The sequence below is a fragment of the Manis javanica genome, chromosome 13 (assembly GCF_040802235.1).
Source record: "Manis javanica isolate MJ-LG chromosome 13, MJ_LKY, whole genome shotgun sequence".
NCBI lineage: Eukaryota > Metazoa > Chordata > Mammalia > Pholidota > Manidae > Manis > Manis javanica.
Window position 1 is genome coordinate 53,081,367 of NC_133168.1, and position 20,325 is coordinate 53,101,691.

A 20,325-nucleotide genomic window follows, 5' to 3' on the forward strand; every position below is an offset into this window, starting at 1 on the left:
TATGCCACTCAGAGTAGTTTTTGGAACAGCTTTATTGAGGTATAGTTGACATATATAAACTGGACAGTTTTAATGTGCAGAATTTGAACCGCCCCTGCAAGATAATGAACATGTTCATCACCCTTGAAAGTTTCTTTGTACCACTTCATTATCCCTCCTTAAATGATGCCCAGCTTCCTTTCTCCAGGCAACCTCTGATCTGCTCATTGTCACAATACATTAGTTCGCTTTTTTTTTAGTTTATAAAAACAGAACCGTACAGGAATCGTCTTTTTTGTTTCTGACTTCTTTCACTCAGTATAATTATTTTGAGATTCCTTCATATTGTAGCATGTATTAATATTTCATCTACTTTCATTACCAAGTAACGTTCCATTGGAAAGGTGTACCACACTTAACTTAAGCATTCACCTATTGATGGAAATTTGAATTGTTTTCACTTCTTGACTCTTGTAAATAAAGTTCCTATGAGCATTTGTGTACACGTCTTTATATAGACATGTGCTTTCATTTCCCTTAGGTAAATATTTAGTGGAAGTGCTAGGTCATATGACAGGTGTGTGTTTCACTTTTTCAGAAATTGCCTGTTTTCCTTAGTTGTTGAACCAATTACATCCCCACAAACAGTCCACGAGAGTTCCACTTCCTCACTGACACTGGTATGGTCAGCTTTTAAATTCTTAGCCATTCTAGTAGGTGTACAAGGCAGTGTTATCCCTTTGTAGGTTTTTCTGGGGGGAGGCAGGTACCAAATTACTTTATTCAGAAGAATGGTACAAATGAAAGAATTTAAGTTGATGTTGTGGTACAATTTACAGAAAAGGTAAAGGTCAGCTCAAATGCATGTGTTGCCTTGGTCACCAAAGAATTCAGGCCCATGGCTATGGGGAAGCCAACATAATGCTTAGTGATTATTGTCGCTCTCTCCCAGGATGTGTTTGTCAAAGATAAGCTCTGCAATGCCAGGTTCCAGGGCCCCCGTCTTACTCGAGTTGGTTACAGTGGTCACCCGATTTTTAATGGGTTTCACCTGCTCATTCAGGTAGTAAGTCTCAATGAAACCACACAAGTAGGGATCTGTTTTGGTCAATGGCCAGGTGGTGCAGTTCCAGAAGTGGCTCATTCCCTTCTTTTTGAAGTATAACATCCATTCCATTGCATTCAACTCACTCCCCAAGTGGTCATAGTGTGATTTCTTGATATCTTGATAAAAGATTTGGCTACCTTCTTGGTTCTGCAGCTCCATCGGTTTCCAGTATGTTCCGTCCCCTTATGAGATTGGTGAAGAAAAACATTTGGCCAAGATCTTTGAAGTCATGTCATCATGGTCAAAGTAGTAAAACATGAACAGATGGACGTAGGAAGCACAGAGCTCCCTGTTGATTGCAGTTGGTGGTGAGCTCTGAGTTCTGGTGGCATCTCTGGGGCACCTGCAAAGGGGCTGGTCATCATGGCAGGCAGCAGGGGGCTGGTGATTGTCCAAATGATATCTGAGGAGGTATTGGAGGGCTGGCTTTGAGTGGCTGGTTAGCTGGGATGGGGTTTGGGATGGGAGAAGAGTTGGGTTCCGTGGAAGGACTGTTCAAACAGGAAACCACAGCAGCTCCCTGCAAAGAGCCTCTGCCCCACTGCACTGTGGTTTTAACTTGCATCTTCTTAACATCATTGAACATATTTTCTTGTGCTTATTTGTCATTCACATATTTCCTTAAAGGGTTGGTTCAAAACATTTGCCTATTAAAAAACTAGATTTTTTGTTTTCATATTATTGAGTTTGAGAGTTCTTTATGTGTTGCAAATACTAGACTTTTATCAGATGCATTTTGGCAGATTTTCTCCCAGTCTTGGTTTTTCTTTTCATTCCTTAACAGTGATTTTTCAAAGAGCAGTTTTAATATTTACAAAGTTCAATTTATTGTCTTTTCTTTATTTTATGGACTGTGCTTTCAGTATGGCATCTAAAAAAATCTTTGCCTAATGCAAGTTCATAAAGATTTTCTCCTATATTTTCTTCTAGAAATTGTATAGTTGTAGGTCTTACATTTAGGTTTATAATCTATATTTTGAGTAAATTTTTGCATATACTGTGAAGGTTGGATCAAGTTTGGTTTATCTGTTCATCTTTTTGCATATAGATATTCAATTGTCTAAGCCCCTTTTGTTGAAAAGACTACTGTTTCAACATTGAATTACATTTTGTGCCTTCATTTTAAACCAGTTGTCCATTTTGGTAGCTCATTTTCTAAACTTTTTTTTTTCCATTGTTCCATTACTCTCTCTCTACTAATATCTCACTGTCATAATTTCTATAGCTTTATAACATGTTTTAAAATCACATAGTGTTAATCCTCTAACTTTATTCTTTGTTTTCAAAGTTGTTTTAACTATACTGGCAGACTCAGAGGTTTTAAAACCTACAAAAGTCAAAATCTAACATTTACCCCAAAGCATGATGCCAGCACTTTTAATCAGAAATCAAATTTAGATAGAAGTGGAAGCATACAAACAAATTTATATTATCCATATATCAGTGTCTTGCTATCCCACATTCTGGAATGGTATTGCTACAAGATCCCTATCAAGGAAAGTCTCTAAATAGGAAGAACCAACTTGGTTAAGAGAGAATGAAAGTCTGATGTAGAGAATAAGAAAATATGAGAACATTTTAATTTCTTCAACTTTATCATATTCCACATCCAAACATACAAAGTTTAGAACCCTGGAATAATTTAGAGACATTATCTTTACAGTACAGACAGAAAAATTTTTCAAGTCATGAGAGGTTATAAAGAAACACCAGAGATTAGCCTAAACTGTGCTCCTATACAGATAGAAAACATCATAGGTTAGAACAATTGATCAACTGCTGGATATATTCTAGGCTATAGAATTAAATAATTCTTTATATTAAAAAATATTTTTTTATATTTTGCATAACTTTTAGAAAGAACTTCCTGTTTGTGTTGAGTTGGAGTAATAATAAACCAAAGTGGACCAAGCAAGCCTTATGTGACTAATCACACCAGTGTGTGGTAGAACGCTGGAACTCTGAAGAGCAGACTAGTGAAATGACACAATAGTAATAAAATGAAGAGTTAAACGAAAGGAAAGTAAGAAAGAAAGAAAGGAAGGAAGGAAGGAAGGAAGGAAGGAAGGAAGGAAGGAAGGAAGGAAGGAAGGAAGGAAGGAAGGAGGGAGGGAGGGAAGGAAGGAAGGACGGAGGGAAGGAGGGAAGGAAGGAGGGAGGGAGGGAAGGAGGGAAAGAAGGAGGGAAGGAGGGAAGGAAGGAGGGAAGGAAGGAGGGAAGGAGGGAAGGAAGGAAGGAGGGAAGGAGGGAGGGAGGGAAGGAGGGAAGGAGGGAGGGAGGGAAAGAAGGAGGGAGGAAAGGAGGGAAGGAAGGAAGGAGGGAAGGAAGGGGGGAGGGAGGGAAGGAGGGAGGGAAAGAGGGAGGGAAGGAGGGAGGGAAGGAGGGAGGGACGAAAGGAGGGAAGGAGGGAGGGAGGGAAGGAGGGAAGGAGGGAGGGAGGGAAGGAAGGAAGGAGGGAAGGAGGGAAGGAAGGAGGGATGGAAGGAGGGAAGGAGGGAGGGAAGGAGGGAGGGAAGGAGGGAAGGAGGGAGGGAGGGAAGGAAGGAGGGAGGGAGAGAAGGAGGGAGGGAAGGAAGGAGGGAAGGAGGGAGGGAAGGAAGGAGGGAGGGAAGGAGGGAGGGAAGGAGGGAGGGAGGGAAGGAAAGAGGGAGGGAAGGAGGGAGGGAAGGAGGGAAGGAAGAAAGGAGGGAAGGAAGGAGGGAAGGAGGGAAGGAAGGAAGGAGGGAAGGAGGGAAGGAAGGAGGGAAGGAGGGAAGAAGGGAAGGAAAGAGGGAAGGAAGGAGGGAAGGAGTGAAGGAAGGAAGGAGGGAAGGTGAGAAGGAAGGAGGGACAGAATGAGGGAAGGAAGGAGGGAAGAAGGAGGGAAGGAAGGAAGGAGGGAAGGAGAGAAGGAAGGAGGGAAGGAAGGAGGGAAGGAAGGAAGGAGGGAAGGAAGGAAGGAAGGAGGGAAGGAAGGAACGAAGGTAGGAGGGAGAGAAGGAGGGAGGGAGGGAAGGAGGGTAGGAAGGAAGGAGGGAAGGAAGGAGGGAAGGTAGGAGGGAGGGAAGGATGGAAGGAAGGAGGGAAGGAAGGAGGGAGGGAAGGAAGGAGGGAGGAAAGGAGGGAGGAAAGGAGGGAGGGAAGGAGGAAGGGAAGGAAGGAGGGAAGGAGGGAAGGAAGGAAGGAGGGGAAGGAAGGAGGGAGGGGAGGAAGGAGGGAAGGAAGAAGGGAAGGAAGGAGGGAAGGAGGGAAGGAAGGAGGGAAGGAAGAAAGGAGGGAAGGAGGGAGGAAAGGAGGGAGGGAAGGAGGAAGGGAAGGAAGGAGGGAAGGAGGGAAGGAAGGAGGGAGGGAAGGAAGGAGGGAAGGAAGAAGGGAAGGAAGGAAGGAAGGAGGGAAGGAAGGAGGGAAGGAAGAAAGGAGGGAAGGAGGGAAGGAAGGAAGGAGGGAAGGAAGGAGGGATGGAACGAGGGAAGGAGGGAGGGAAGGAAGGAGGGAAGGAAGAAGGGAAGGAGGGAAGGAAGGGTGAAGAAGGAAGGAAGGAGACAAAGGGAAGGAGGGAGGAAGGAAGAGAGAGGAAGAAAGGACGAAAAGGGAATAAAGAAAAAACAGATGGAGAGAAAGAAAGAGGGTAGGAGGGAGGAAGGAAGAGGATACTTCAACAAATATAAAAGATATTTTAAAAATCTATAAATTAATTAAATAACCCAATAGAAAAATAAGCACTTGATATAAATAGGTAAGACATCTTCAAAGAAGTGCAAAAGAACAAAAAGGGAAATTCAACCTGAAGTGTGAAAATGATGACCAAAATTAAAAAGGTTGATGATATCCAGGGCAATTGAAACAAGAAGTTACTACTCTTTTACATTGGTTTAGAAAGAATTTCAAGGAAAGAACCTGCACATATTATTAAAATACTAACTCTATATAAATTTTGACCCAATATTCCAACATTTGGGAATCATTATTTTACAAGAGTATTTGTTGAAACATTGTTTATAGGGGAAAATTATTGGAAATAATTTGAGTTTTCATCAATTGCTAATTAAATAGATTTTATAAAATCTGTGAGATGGAATCTTTGCACTATTATAAAAAATAAATTAGAGGGAAAACCTATGGAGAGCTGTCCATAGCAAGTGGGAAAAGGCGAACTACAGATTAATGAGTAGATATGATCTCATTTTACTCTTGTTTATATATGTTTGTGTGAAAACAAAGAATGAAACATTAATTATCAACTGGAAATTTCTCTTCTCACAAACTCTTTCCTAAAACTGTTTATGCCACTGTATCCTGTTTCCAGATCCTTCCCAGTTCACCACAAAAGGTTCCTTGCCTTTCCGATGTGAACCGATCTATAGCCGTCTGGCTTCCTCCAGGTCTCTCCTTCACAACAAAGACTCAGGAACTGAGCAAGATGACACAGGCTGAAAATACATTAAAATGCACACACACATATATTTATACCTTAATAATTTTTCCCTGTCATAAAGGGAAATTCCAAGGATGGCAGTGGGAAGCTTATAAGATGAGCCAGCTGTTTTGGGGTGGCCATTTTCATTTTGGGGTGACATGCTTACATAAATTAAGCATACATGGAGTGGAAACTATCTTGCAAAGAATTTGCTTACAAGCGAGGCTGAATTAATTTTAAGGTCATGAGCTTCCCAATACTAAGAGTTCAAAGACTGAAGGGCCTTTATCACAGGTATGGAGAGGCAATTTTCCACACTGATGAGAGGCAAATGTCACTGACCTCCAATGTGGTATCCAACTCCAAATGTTGATGTGTTTTGGACCATTTGTCATGGCAAAAATAGGTATAATATGTGAGTCCTTTTCAAACTTTATACCCCAGGTTCCAGCATCTCCAAGTATAGGAAGAGACAGCATCGTTTTGGTGTCTGCCTCAGCTTACTGCCCTAGCAGTGGACTACCAGGGCCTGGGTAAGCAAAACCCAATGGTAGTTTCCCACCACGTTGGAAATTAATGTCTTTCTTCCTCCATTGCTTTAAGCTCTCGCTTACATAAACACATACTGGCTTTTTGGTGATTCAAGCAACATTTCACACTTGATTGGCCTGCCCTTGTGTGGGAAATTTTCCTTTGCTCACATGGATGGCCTCATGAAGCATTTCAGAATTCTGTAAGATGTAGCAATAAAAATGACTTTGGCCCACATGTTTGACTGTAGAGCTGATATCTGCCCCAGATCAAATAGTTTTTACTCTATAAATAAAGGATTTGACCTGTTCATTTTAGCCAGCTTGTCTAAACATAGCAGTGCAGCTGAGAAATGATCCAGATTTCAAGTGTCCAGGCCTTACATATATAACACACATGCACGCATTTACACACATACAGATTCACATATACACACATGCTGGCAGTCTTCCCACTTCATCCAGTTTCAGAGAACTGCTCTAGTTTTCCAGAGGAGTCACCCAGTAAATAACCAGTGCAGGAAGAAAGAATCATCCTAGGAGTTTTTCCAAAGCACCTCTGTTTTAGTAGGCACTAGAATGAAAAGAAGGGCAAACACCAATCTTAAAGTACTTTGGCTATTTAGTTTCCAGCAAGAAACCAAAGAAGATGGGAAAGGGGAGTACCTGTGGTCTGTGATTATTGGGGTGGCAGGGTTCCAGAGACACCAAGACTTGACATTGTTTTATCAGGATTCTTCCTAAGTTGCTATTAAGAAGTATTTTCAACAATCTCATTTTTATTAGCCGTTTGTGCCCATTATAGTTTTCTAGTTGCTAGTTTGTTATGGCTTTAACATAAATAAGGTTCTAAAAATGTCTCACATGAGGAGTTGCAGGGCTGGGTATGCTATTTAGACCATATTAAAAGCCTATGTAAAGGACTTCCCTTGTAATGGGAACCTTTTATATTTAATAGAACTGTCATATAAACATATACTAGCATTTAAAATGCAGTTTCTGGGCTATAAAATAAACACCATTTCTAATATTGCTGTTGGCTTTCACATGCATAGAGCTCAGTTCATTAAATGCTCTTTACTGCATTTATGTGAAATGTGTTTTTAACCACCAGACCAGCACATAAAGTGCATTATCCATTGAAATGCAGCCATTATCAAGGAAAGACTAGTGAAAGTCAGACATACAAAATGTTTTACATAGATTCAAGCAAATTACAGTTCATTTTAACACCTATACAACGTCACAAACCTGGGAAGCTTTCAATAAATTATTATTGATGATGATTTTAACAGCATTCATAAATTAAAATATAAATGTGCATAAACATCACAGAAAATATAGATTTATTTAGTAATATATTTATAATTCAATGTCCACATAAAAATTATATAAGTAGCAATATTTCATTTATTTTATAAATGAAAATAAAGTGGATTTAAATAAAGTGGTTCTTCATTACCTACTTTTATTAACTGAAAATTCACTACAATGTGTCTAAGTTTTCTCATTTGAAAAATGTTGATAATAATAGAAACCTGACTCATAGATTTTTATAAATGAGTTAACATATAAAAAGTTCTCAGAACATTGCCAAGCACGTAATCAGCAATAAATAAATGTTTGCTAATACTAATATTGTTTTTCCAGAGCTTTATTGTAAAGTCACCAAAAGTTAGTGTTCTGTTGCATGTTGAAAATTTTTGGGAGACCTGATAAAAATCATGAGTGTATATTTTGTGATGGGTAGAAAGTGCTAAATTTTTTATCATATATAACATCAATCAATCTAGATCAATACATCTATTAAAAATATTTTCCTGTATTTACTTTTTCTGAAAGTTAAGGCATTTGGGAGAGTCAAAGAACCAAAGGTATGATCACAGTCCTTAAGAAGTTATGTGACCATAAAAAAGTAATACCATAATACAAAAAAATTTTTAAAGGAAATTAATTTTAAAAGGTAAACACTGACAGTGGCATCACCAAATATTTGGGACATGATTGCATTGCATTTTGAAACATGGTGCTAGAACATTTGGCTTTCCCTACATAACACAACACAGAACAAGTAAATTCCTGGTAAATTAAAGACCTCAATATGAAAATTAAAACTGCAAAATTTTGGGAAGAAAACCTAAGAGTATATCTTTATGACATCAGGATACAGAAGAATTTATTAAACCAGATGCAAAAACTACAAACTATAGAGGAAAAAATGTTTAAAATTTATCTATTAAAATTTTAAATTTCTGTGTGACAAGAGATAATATAAAAAAATTAAGACAAGTCACAGACTAGAGAAAATTATTGCAGACATATTAAAATCTCCTTTTTCCCAAATAGTATCTGGAGTTCTTCATGTGTTATAAACCAAGAGACAACCTAATAAAAAGTGGGCAAAGGACTCACTGGTTATAGCTGACTAACTTACATGAGACTGAATCTTTTAACATTAAAAAAAAATCTAGAAAATTTAAAAAATCTGTCGTAAGACTTCAGAGAACAATCAAATTAGTTGGGACTTGAAGAGCCAAGATTCCAAAGAGAAAGATAGAACAGAGAGGTAAGCATAATATTCACTCTTGCTTGTGCTGTGAAACATTTGCCAATTTGTACTTTTAGCCAAGAAGCTAAAAGCCAAACAAAAACTAGTAACTAAGAGACTAAGAAGTTCTTCAGAATTTCCAATGCCCAATATATTGTCTAATACAATGTGTGTTTTAAAATATTTGAAGAAGTAGAACTCGTAACAACGTAAGATGGGAAAATATATATGCACATAAAATATTATACTGGGGAAGTAGTAGAAGAATTCGTTTATGTTAAAATATAATAAATCAAGGATTCATATCTTAATTTTTAGAGTAATCAGTAAAAGAATAGTAAATAATGAGTGGCAAGGTAATAGAGAGTTAAGTATGGAATAATAAAAAAATACTTGATAATCTAAAAGAAGAAAAGACAGGACAAAAGAACAAATAGAAAATAAATAGTAAAGCAATAGATTTAAACACAGACATATTTGTTATTTAATTAAATGTAAGCTGTCTGAACACTGTGATCAAGAAAAAGATTGTCAAATTGAATCTTTTAAAGTCATCCACTCATGACATATAAGAAGTACATCTTAAATGTAAGTTTGTAGAAATGTTGAAAGCAAATTTTAAAGAGAAAAAAATGGGAAATGGCACATATGCAAATATTAAGCAGGAGAAAGTTGATATAACTGTACTAACATTAGAAAAAGTAGGCTTTACTTGAAGAATTACTATTAGAGATAAAAAGAACCATTTCATTTCATAATAATGGTAAAAGTTCCAATCTATCAGGCACATAAAAATTTATAAATCCTCAAAATATATGAATCAATAATTGACAGAATCTTAAGTAAAAATTGACAAATCCAAAATTATTAGGGCATTTTATTGCAGAAATTGATATGGATATGGAAGATTTCACAACATGAATAACCAGATACTGAATTGAAATAATATATGACACTGCACTAGCTTTTAAGGAATATATATTCTTTTTAAGTTTACTTGGAGTAGTTATGAAAGTTGTCCATACGTTAGTCCATAAACCAAGTGCTCTATCTCATTAATAATTAGGAAAATACAAATTAAGATAACAATTAAATACCATTATTACACACCAAAATGGCAAAAATGAAAAATACAGAAAATATTTCTTACTAATAAGAATGTGAATCAACTGGAATATACTGCTATTGAGAGCAGAGATTTGTGTGAGTACCTTAGAAAAGTTTTGGCTGAATCTGCTAACATTGAACATATCTATACACATGATGCCATGATTCCATTCCTAGGTCAATACCCAAGAGAAATGAAAAGATATGTTTGCCAAAAGATGTACAAAAATCTCCAGAGCAATCCTATTCATAATAGCCTGACACTGGGCATGACTCAAAAGGTTATCAACATTAAATGGATAAATAAATTGTTATATACACACATAATGCAATGCCACCAGGTAACAAGATAAGCAAACCATTATTACTTTCAACAACACAGTAATCTCAATAAAACATGAAGCTGAGTGAAAGAATCAAAGACAAATGATTCTGAATCTAATATTGACTCTAATACTAAATCATCCTGGGCAGCACTATAATCTACTGTATTCACTTTTTAGGGCTGCCACAACTAAGCCCCACAGACTTGGCGACTTATTTATTTTCTCACAATTCTGGAGGGTACAAGCCCAAGATCAAAGTGTCAGCAGGGTTGGTTCCTTCTAACACCTCTTTCCTTGGCTTAAAGATGGTCATCTTCTCCCTAAGTCTTGACATGGTTTCCCCTCTGTACATGTCTGTGTCCTAGTCATCTTTTAAAAGAACACCTGTCATGTTGCATCAGGGCTCACCCACATGACTTCGTTTAACTTAATTACCTTTTTTAAAGACCCTATCTCCAAATACACTCACATTCTGATGTACTGGGGGTTAGGACTTCAACATATGAATTTGGAGGCAGGGTGTACAGAGCTGCAGAGCAGTCTAGCCCATAACCATTTATGTGATCAAAATTCAGGATAGTGGTTACTTTGGGGCAGAATGGTGGTAATAACTGAGAAGAAACATGAGCAGCTTTGGTGTTCTGGGTGCTGTTACAGGTTCACTCACTTTATAAATATTCCATAAGTTGTATATTGATGATTTGTGCATTGTTCTAAATATTGTTCTCATTTTTAAAGAGTTTAATAAGAAAATAAACAATAAAAAGAAGTTTACATCCATTAGATGGCCAAAATATAAAAAATGCAATAAGTGTGAAGATTTAAGCATTGCTGGTAAGTTTATAAATTAGTGTAAATCCTCAGAGAGCAATTTTGCAATTCTAAAGATTAAAAAAAAAAGATACTTACTGAGCACTGTTCTAAGAGTTATCATTTAATATGACTGTTACAAATTGTGCGTTCTTAGGGTATAAACTGTATTACTGTAAAAAGGAGACTAATAAAAACCCAGTGGTTATATAAGAAATAAGTTGATTTGTCATCTCTGTAACAGTCCAGCAGTGATGACTAGCAGGGCACCTCCACCAGGTTCGACATAGAGATTCCATCTCTAGGAATAAAGCTGCTCTGTGTCATACAGCTTCTAGATGGCAGGAAAGGGCAAAAGGCAAAACAACACAGGCAGGGGTGTACCTGACTTCCATTCACATCCCATTTTCGAGAATATAGTCACCCGACCACATCTAGCTGGAAGAATGATGAAAAATGTAGCCTTTATGCTACATTTGTTATGCTACAATTGTGTGCACCTGAAACTGTTTTATGGACAAAGGGGAGAACAGATATTGGAATACAATAAGCAGTCTGTCATAGGCAGTCACTACTACCATCATCATTTTAGGGATTAGGAAAACAGTCAAAGAGGATAAGGTTACACACAGCAAATGACAGAGTCAAGAGAACTCCCACAAACAACTTACCTATTGTATGATGCACTGCCTCTGTATTCCTTATAAAATTAAAGAAATATATCCTATAACCCAGCTGTTCTAGTACCTGTGCATAAAAAGACAGGTCCTGGGATGTTCACTCTAGCATTGATTGTTAAAAAATAAACCAACAAGCCACACTAAACTAAAACAACTTGCAATGGAAACTTCACAGCCATTAAAACTAGATTCAATATGGAAAATGTCAAGAACATAATGCTGAATAAAAGAAGCTGCCAAAAGAATATATACAGTATGCTGTCATTTAAATGACATTTTAAAAATAATATGTATGGTTTGTGACTGAATTCATATGTAGTAAAAGTATTTGCATAGGAAAATGCTCAAAAATATATCAAATATAGCAAAGTGTTCACAAATATCTCGACTTAAATATTGCTTATTTTAATGTTCATGCTGTTTGTATGTTTTAAAAAGTTATTAATGGTGTTTAAATTTTCTTATTTTCTTTTCAAGTGCAATGACCATATATGGTGTTGATTTCATGCATAGTTTTAATATATATTACTCATTCTGTTTTCTGTAAACTATCAATATTTTCCAAGAATACCAATATCTTTTGGATTGCCTCTTACACATAGAGCTAATATAAAAATCATTACTTTGATTTTCATCTATTAAATATTGTTGGCTTATGTGTGACTGCTTACTCGGTTAACTGAATATTCAAAGCTCACATTAAATTTTTGCAATTATCATGTATGAGAGGAATCAATTTTCTCTTACAGAATTTATATAATTTTTCATGTTTTCATCCTCCCATACTTTGAAAACTTCTTTCCCTTTCATTTAAAAATGTTTCAGGCCAATTCTAATTGATCTATCATTTTTATCAGTTACTTCTCCAGATAGAAATTTGATTAACATTTTTGTAACTGAAAAAAAAAAGACTTTAACACCTCATCACATTAAACTAAATTGCATTTTTAAGTGAAGCAATTTCTTGGAACTGAGTTTGTATGGTAAAGATGAGATAATACATAGCTTGGGTCTTCACATCTTTTGTAGGTGGGTGAAGGAAAGGGAACCAGAGAGACCTCTTTACGGTTTTGCATTAAAGCACAAGCCCAGATAGGGTGTAGAGAGATTACAAAGTCTAAATTTTTTTCAATTGCATTTTCGAATTATTTTTAAAGCACTATCTTTCTGTTAGATGGATTTAAATTAAGCCCAGACATACTGTCATGGTTTAAAAGTTTTTGGTAACAGTAAAGCAGAATTATTAATAGCTTCATCATTCTTCATCCTTATCAAATGCTGACATATTTGAGATAGATTTGGGAATTATTGGTACCTAAACAATCATCTCCTTCATCATTTGAAGTTGATGATTTCCTAAGTTAATACAGATCCTTTTTTCATGAGAAAGATGGAAGTAAAAGGAGAGTATAGAGTTTTCTCTTGCATTTGGACCAAAGTTACTTTATTACATAGTATTGTTAAAATCATCAAAGACAGTGTCCATATTTTAACAATGAATTCTCTGCAGTTTATAGGATATTGTTCTACAGAAGAGAAACAAACTGAAGACTTTTATAAGAGGGCATTCTTGGTTCAGACTGCATTGTAAATGATGTGCTATCACTTTCAGATCCAACGACATAAAGACAAGGTTTTAATGTCAAAACACTCAAATTGATTTATTGATATTATGTTTCTCAATTACAGGAGAAACTGTCTTATAACATTGGTAAGGTAAATGCAGAATTTAGTTTGGCCATAGATACAGTTTCTTATGTAATGCAACTACAAAAACAATTTCTTGAGGGCTTTCTGAAGAGGGAACTGAGTTGATGTAGACCATTAGAACCCCCTTATTCTTAGTGATCGGGATGGTAATGACCATATCTTTCAGACAGCTAAACTTCTTTAGCTTCATGTCTAGAAGTTCACATAAATACATGATAGCCAAGCCTATGACATTTCTTACAATCCCTTTGGGGAATATGAAATAAAATTTTTATCAATTTTATTCTCCAACTCCAGTCTCTAATCTATCCTAACCTAGACTTCTCAAACTGGAGACTCTGAGACAAAGCCTTGCATGCACATAGTTTGTTTGGGGAACGATCCCAAGGAGAAAGGAAGGAGAATGTGTTGGGGGTTGGAGGGTAGTAGGAGATGGAGGAAGGGAAAGCTAATCTAAGGGTGCATATTAAATTGACAATCACTAGCAGGGCTGCTGCTTTATCCTGCAAGGACCTTCTCAGGAGCCTCATGGAATATGTCTAAGATTGTCCAACCAGGGGGCAAAAAGAGAAATACTACTTGCCTCCATTCCCCCTCTGAGTCACAGGTGGTCCCACAGATACTAACTCCCCTGCAGTTCTGGTTTGTGCATTCATGAAGGCCAAGTGCGTTCACTCAAGCATTGCATGTTGCAGCATCACAGCTATTCTGTGGCAGGACGTGAGGATCATGTGGCACAGGTAATGGAGGTGTTGTCAAGAAGCACCTGAGCAAAGCTAGTGGAGATCTGCAGAGAGGATATGAAGTGGCACACAAAAAGTGTATGATGTAGTCCATCCTTTGTGCCTTTTAAATCCTCTTGTGTCCTCTATTAATTTATCCCATTAAGTCAGATTCAGCACCAAGTTCCTTTCTAGATCATGACCAATTGCTATATCTTTAAGGACTCAATACAAGTGGCTTAGTGCAACAAGCTACATTCTCTGATGGCACATTTTTTTTCTGAGACTGAAAGAGATATTTACCATCTCACTCCTGTCCTACCCATTCTGGAGTTCTCTCACTCTTTGCCAGTGTTCCAGCTTGTCTATGTTGCTTGTCTGGAAAGTGACCAGATTTTTTCTGCAAATAGTCTGAGCTCTTAATGCCTTTCCCTTTTAAAGCTGTGGTTGCTACAGCTCCCTCCACCTACCACTATCCTCGAACACAGTCACATGGAGACATCCCAGAGATACCTTATGGGCTAGAAAGATCCCTCTCTGTTCCCAGTATGTGCTAGCAATCCTAGATATTCAGGGAAATTAGAGTCAATTACTTTAAATTACTCCTTTCTTTATTGACATGAAGAACCCAAAGTGACCAGGTGGCAAGTGGAGATTAAAGTTCAGAGTAATCTTTACTGTGTCCTCTAGGGAAAGTGTTTCCTTCCTGAGAACTGAGACTTTTGATCTGGTAGATTAGAAATATAAATTCCAGAAGAGGGTCACTGTGATGGTGACAGGGTTCTCTACTACTTCTGCTCTTTGGTTCCTGGACCCAGTTATTCTGATGACTTGATACCAAATATCAGACACGGATAAGCAAGCATACCACATCCTAGACTATGACAACCCACTTGCTAATGTCTTAGCTGAGCTGCTTCTGAGCAATAACATTTATAGGCTGGGGCAATCAAATGTATTGTCACAACATGAGTAGCTATGATATAGGATACCATAACAGTGGATTGGCATTTTGTAATCCTCAGATGGTGGTGCTAGCAGACACACCACAGATAGGTAAGGAAAATCCATGCCCACTGTAGATTTTGGGTGGCATCACTGTCCCCTCCAGGAAGGAAGGGGTCTGATGTAATAGACCAGCCACTGAATAACTGGTCTCTCAAGGGATTGTGCCACACCCAATGTTTCCACCAGCTCTTCTCTGTATCACAGCCACTGGCGTCCCACAGTCAGACAGTCTAGCTCTTCAAGAGTACAAGAGCACATCAGGAACTACTTTTAAACAGCAAAATGTTAGTTCTCTGCTAGAGCAGGAATGACCTTGCTCTACAATGCTGGGGACCTAAGCTGTGACTCCTCTGGTAGAACGTGGTAGACATTCCACCCTGCATACCTCCCCACCATGGTTACTTTTAGCTATCTCGGATCTTGAGACAAATGGTCCCAGTGCCAAGCAGCTCTCACTGAATCTGGATCTGGTACAGAACTTTCTTATTCTGGGTGCAATTCAAAACTGGAAGCCCTTTGAGACACCTGATGAGTGAATCAGAGCATTATTCCAAAGTGTAGTATATACTACCTCAAACTCCAGATTCCCAGAAAGCACTGAGCTTCTTACTTGGTGAGAAGGGCTGTAACCCTTTAGAAGGATTGTTCTAGTATGCCCCCAGACCATTAGGCCCATAAAATATTCATTAATATGATATGCCTCTAAAATTCTTAGAAGATTATTCCCTCTCCCTTGCCATTCATCACTTTTACTAAGCATTCAATATACTTGCCACTATTTGTTCATCCTTTTCAATTAGAATCACATAATCAATAGTGTAGAACAGCATCATAGATAGGCAGAAAATATTAATTGGGTTTTAGATAGAAACTTGTAATAACTAGACTTCCATGTGATGATATCCATCAAGCAACTGCAAATGTGTGTTTTTGTAGCAAAATAAAAGATAAATAAATATTTATGAACATAATTATTTGGCACTAAGTTGTAAGAAGGTGATAAATTCTTTCAGAAATGAGTTCGTCCTCAGAAGGAAAAAACACAGAAGAGCAGTAAACCAATTCTGTTGATTTGAGCTGCTGCATGACCTAGTGCTGTCTCTGCTCTTGAATTAAAAGATAAAATAGTATGGCCAATTAATTTACAAAAAAGGAGTTAAGACGATACAAAGGGGAAAGGACAGTTTCTTCAATAAGTGGTGTTGGGAAAACTGGACAGCCACATGCAAAAGAATGAAACTGGATCACTGCCTTCACCTTACACAGAGATGAACTTCAAATGGATTAGGAGTAAGACCTGAGATCATAAAACTCCTAGAAGAAAACAGGTGGTAAGCCTTCCTCCTTTTTTTTGTAATTGATACCAAAAGCAAAAATAAACAAAAGCAAGAATGTGTCAAACTACAAAGCTTCTGCACAGGACAGGAAAACATCAACAAGATGAAAAGATTATACATCGAATGAGAGAAAATTGTTGCAAACCATAGACTGATAAAAGTTAATGTCCAAAAATAAATGAAGAACTCATACTCAATAGCAAAAACAAAATCTAATTAAAAAATGAGCAGATGATCTGAATAGACATTTTTCCAAAGAAGACATTCAGATGGCCAGCAGGTAGATGGAAAGGCGCTCAGTATCACTGATCATCAGGAAAATGCAAATGAAAACCACGATGAGACACCACCTCACACTTCATTGTCAAAAAAGTTAAGAAATAACAAGTTTTAGGGAGGATGTGGAGAAAAAGGAACACTTGTGCACTGATGGCAGGAATATAAATTGGTGCAACCACTAAGGAAAGCAGTATAGAATTCCGAGAAGTATATTAAAAATAGAACTATCATATGATTCCACTATTCCACTTCTGCATATTTTTCTGAAGAAAACAAAATAACTATTTTGAAAAGATATCTGTACCCCCTATTCACTGAAGCATTATTTACAATACCAAAGACATGGAAATAACCTAAGTGTCTGTTGATGAATGAATAGATAATGATTCATCTTCCCTCATTTTCTATGGTCTAACCTCTAAATCCCCATGCAATGTTTGAGGATTTTCTGTGCTGTGGGTCAGATAATTCTGTGAATAGGGCTAGGCACCTGATCCGGATGTGGCCAGTCAGAAGATCCACAAAGATCAGCTAGACTTTCTACCCACCATGAGTCAAGAGGGACCCACACCCTGGAAGTAACCACTAGCTTCTTCAAAAATCTCAACTCCTTCTATAACAAAATACGATAAACTGGGTGCCTTATCAACAACAAACATTCAGTTATGGAGGCTGGAAAGTCCAAGATCATGGTACTGGCAGATTCAGTATCTGAAGAGAGCTCATCTCCTATTCATGAACAGCCATCTCTCTGACCCTGTTTGTCAAAGGCACTAATGCCATTTATGAGGGCTCCATCCTCATAACCTCATCACCTCCCAAAGGCCCCCACCTCCAAATACCATCACACTGGACATTGAAATTTAACATATAAATATTGGGGAATACAAACATTCCATCTACAGCAACTCCCTTAACAGGTCTTAATCCTCCAAACACCTAGTATCTCCTCCAATAAGTGCAGTGAGCCTCTGACCACTTCTCACTCCAGGCCTTCCACGACCATTTTCAGGGTTCAAAGAATACCTACAACTTGAGAGTAAGACCCAGCTATGCTAGATTCACTTACCTCTATTGATAGACAGCTGCCAGCACCCACCCCTCCCAATCTCCTAATGGACAGTCTCTGCCTTGAATTCACCCATGGAATATTCCCGATTAGCCCTTTATTCCTGTTTATATCAATCACCACAAAAAGCTCTCGGATCCCAGTTAACCCTTCATCTCCTGCTCTTATTCCCAGTGAAGCTCAACACACCCCTACCATCCACCTCTCCTACCATCTCCAACCCCACAAACCACTTGACTGTGCTTCTGAAATTCTTGCTTCACATGCTGGATTGTGTCTCCACAGTGGCCACAAGACTTCTCTAAGCTCCTAAATTCTTTGCTGGAATGAAGATTTTCACTGTTTCCATGAAAATTCCCTGAACACACCATTTGAACATTGCCACCTGCAAGCCCCACTCCCAACCTCGTCCTTATCCCCCTTATTCTTTTTCTCCTGAAGCACTTTCACCTACTATCATTTTACATAATTTACTCCTTCACTTCATCTATTGCTTATGGTCTGTCTCCTGTCCCCTGGTGACCCTCTCAGCCCCAGCTCCGTAAGAACAGAAGCTCTGAGAGGATGGGGCATTTATTTGTTCCTTCGGTGATATATCTCAAGCACCAAGAGTGGTGTCAGGCACATTTTAGGAGCTCAGTGTATCAGTTGAATAATGATCTCTGGGCTCTGAATCAGGAGTCATGTCTCAAAGAACAACTTTATCCTGGCTGTGATATTGGCCACCCCACCCCCACCTCCCCAGGATGGGGATGTAAGGCAGCAGGAGTGCAGCCCAGGACCCCACAGTCCCGTGGCTGCCAGCAGCATCAGAACTGACTCATAAACCATCCCTGTGGCTGCATTTGGGCTACAGTTTTGCTCGGTTTTTTTTCTGAGTGCCTTCCTGTTTCTTGGGACTGATTCTGTAGCCATCTCAGTGATGTTGTGACAAAAACAATCCTTTTGAAAACAATCTTTCTGCTTACATCAGCTAATGAGGATGGATTTCTCTGCTAAGGATGAAGAACACTCAGCATTGGTCTTTTGAAAATGAATGAGAACGTATCTGAAATACCGATAGACTCAGAACAACATCACTGAAAGTAAAAGAGAAAATGCTACAAAAGGAGGCAGCCCACTTAATTAACTACATGAATTAACTAATTAGTATATGCAGATGAAACAAATCACCCAGAAACTCGGAGTGGAGAAAGCCACAAAACGTCGAGACTGAAGTGCTCGTCATGTGTCGTCCAACATCACACGGGCAGCCTGTTCTTTTGCTGCCCTCGGCAGGGCTGGCCAGAAAGACAGAGCAGTGAAAAGACATCTCTTTTAAGAAGCCATCACTTGGATTGGTTAATATAAAGGGCCATCCCTGGGAGATTCTCGGCATGGATCCATATGGTTTGTGAGTCGTTTTCCCTGTGACATCTTTATGAAGGTTATGTATATGTCCCGTTCATCTTCATTCTCCTGGTGCTAATTGCTGTCTCTTGGACCTTGCTACTGTGTACAGAGACCACATGCTTCCCTCGACACCGGCCCTGCTGCGGTGTGCCACATGGCCCTGCTGTCCTCAGATAAGAACCTGCTGCTGCTGTCTGACCGCAACAGCTGGAAGTGTTCTGCCTTGAAGAGCTTATCTTGTTGAGACTCAAGCTGAGCTATGACACAGTCAACAAGCACACAGAATGAGTGGATTCTCTGGGGGCAGCTTATGGCAGCCAAAAAGCCTCCCATGTGCTGTTGGATGTAGGCTTCATGCTTGGAGTTGATAGTGAGCTTTACCATGGACACGTCTGTGAAGAAGCCATTGTGTTGAAGACAAGAGTTTCAAGAGAGACCCAAATGCAACTTCTCCTACACTCAGACTTTTCCTGGGCCTCTCAGCTATTTATCTATTTTTCCCTGATTAGGAGCAGAGAAAAATGAAGAAGATAACCCTAAGTTCTTTCCTTCTCCTTTCTCTTTTTAATTGATACCTGCAATCCAAGAATTGCAGCATTACCAACAATGGGCTGCTGCTTAGGTATTCTTTCCATTCTCACACCACGGCCTCCCCCATCCTGCCCCAAGCTAACCAGTTTCTAGAATGTTAGGTTTGCCATTCCCTTGCTTTTTAAAATGATCTGATCACATATGTCTGACTGCTTAAACAGCATAATGTTTAGTTACTGAGTTTTGTAAAAATGATTTCGCACCATACACAGTTTTCTGGAACATGCCCTTTTTTTTCACCTTTTTTTCACTTGGGTAATAGGGGTCATTGATTTTCCTGATGTATATTAGACCTTTGTATGACTAGACCAGTATTTTTTGTACTCCTGTTGATATTTGGGTTGTTTCCTGCTTTTTGGAAGTCTGAACAGAGCTACTCTGAACATTTTTGCCTGGAACATTCCTGCTACACCTCGTCTAGTGTCATCTCCTCAGAATGGGCTTGAAAATTGTTTGCATGTTTCAGCTCATGTGCCAAATTGTTTTTCCAAAATGATTGTCCTACTTCACCAGCAATCTATGTGTTCCCTGGATCCGTATTCTTTCAACACTTGGTATATTTATTCTGGGAGGGAGAAGGAACCTTCCCTAATGCAAAAGGATGAACTAACCAATACCATACAGGTTGGGAAAGATGCTCCCAGCTATCAGCCTTGCACTGTGAGTGCATCGCTCCTTTCTCTTTCAGTGTGCTTGACTCACACCTGTCAATACAGCCATTGCTTGGGAGTGG

At 38.5% G+C, this 20,325-nt stretch overlaps 1 pseudogene; it reads right to left on the reverse strand.

The window, feature by feature from the left end:
• Positions 1-904: 904 nt before the first annotated feature.
• LOC108395555 (ferritin heavy chain pseudogene) lies at positions 905-19,385 on the reverse strand (annotated as a pseudogene).
• Between the last annotated feature and the right edge of the window lie 940 nt (positions 19,386-20,325).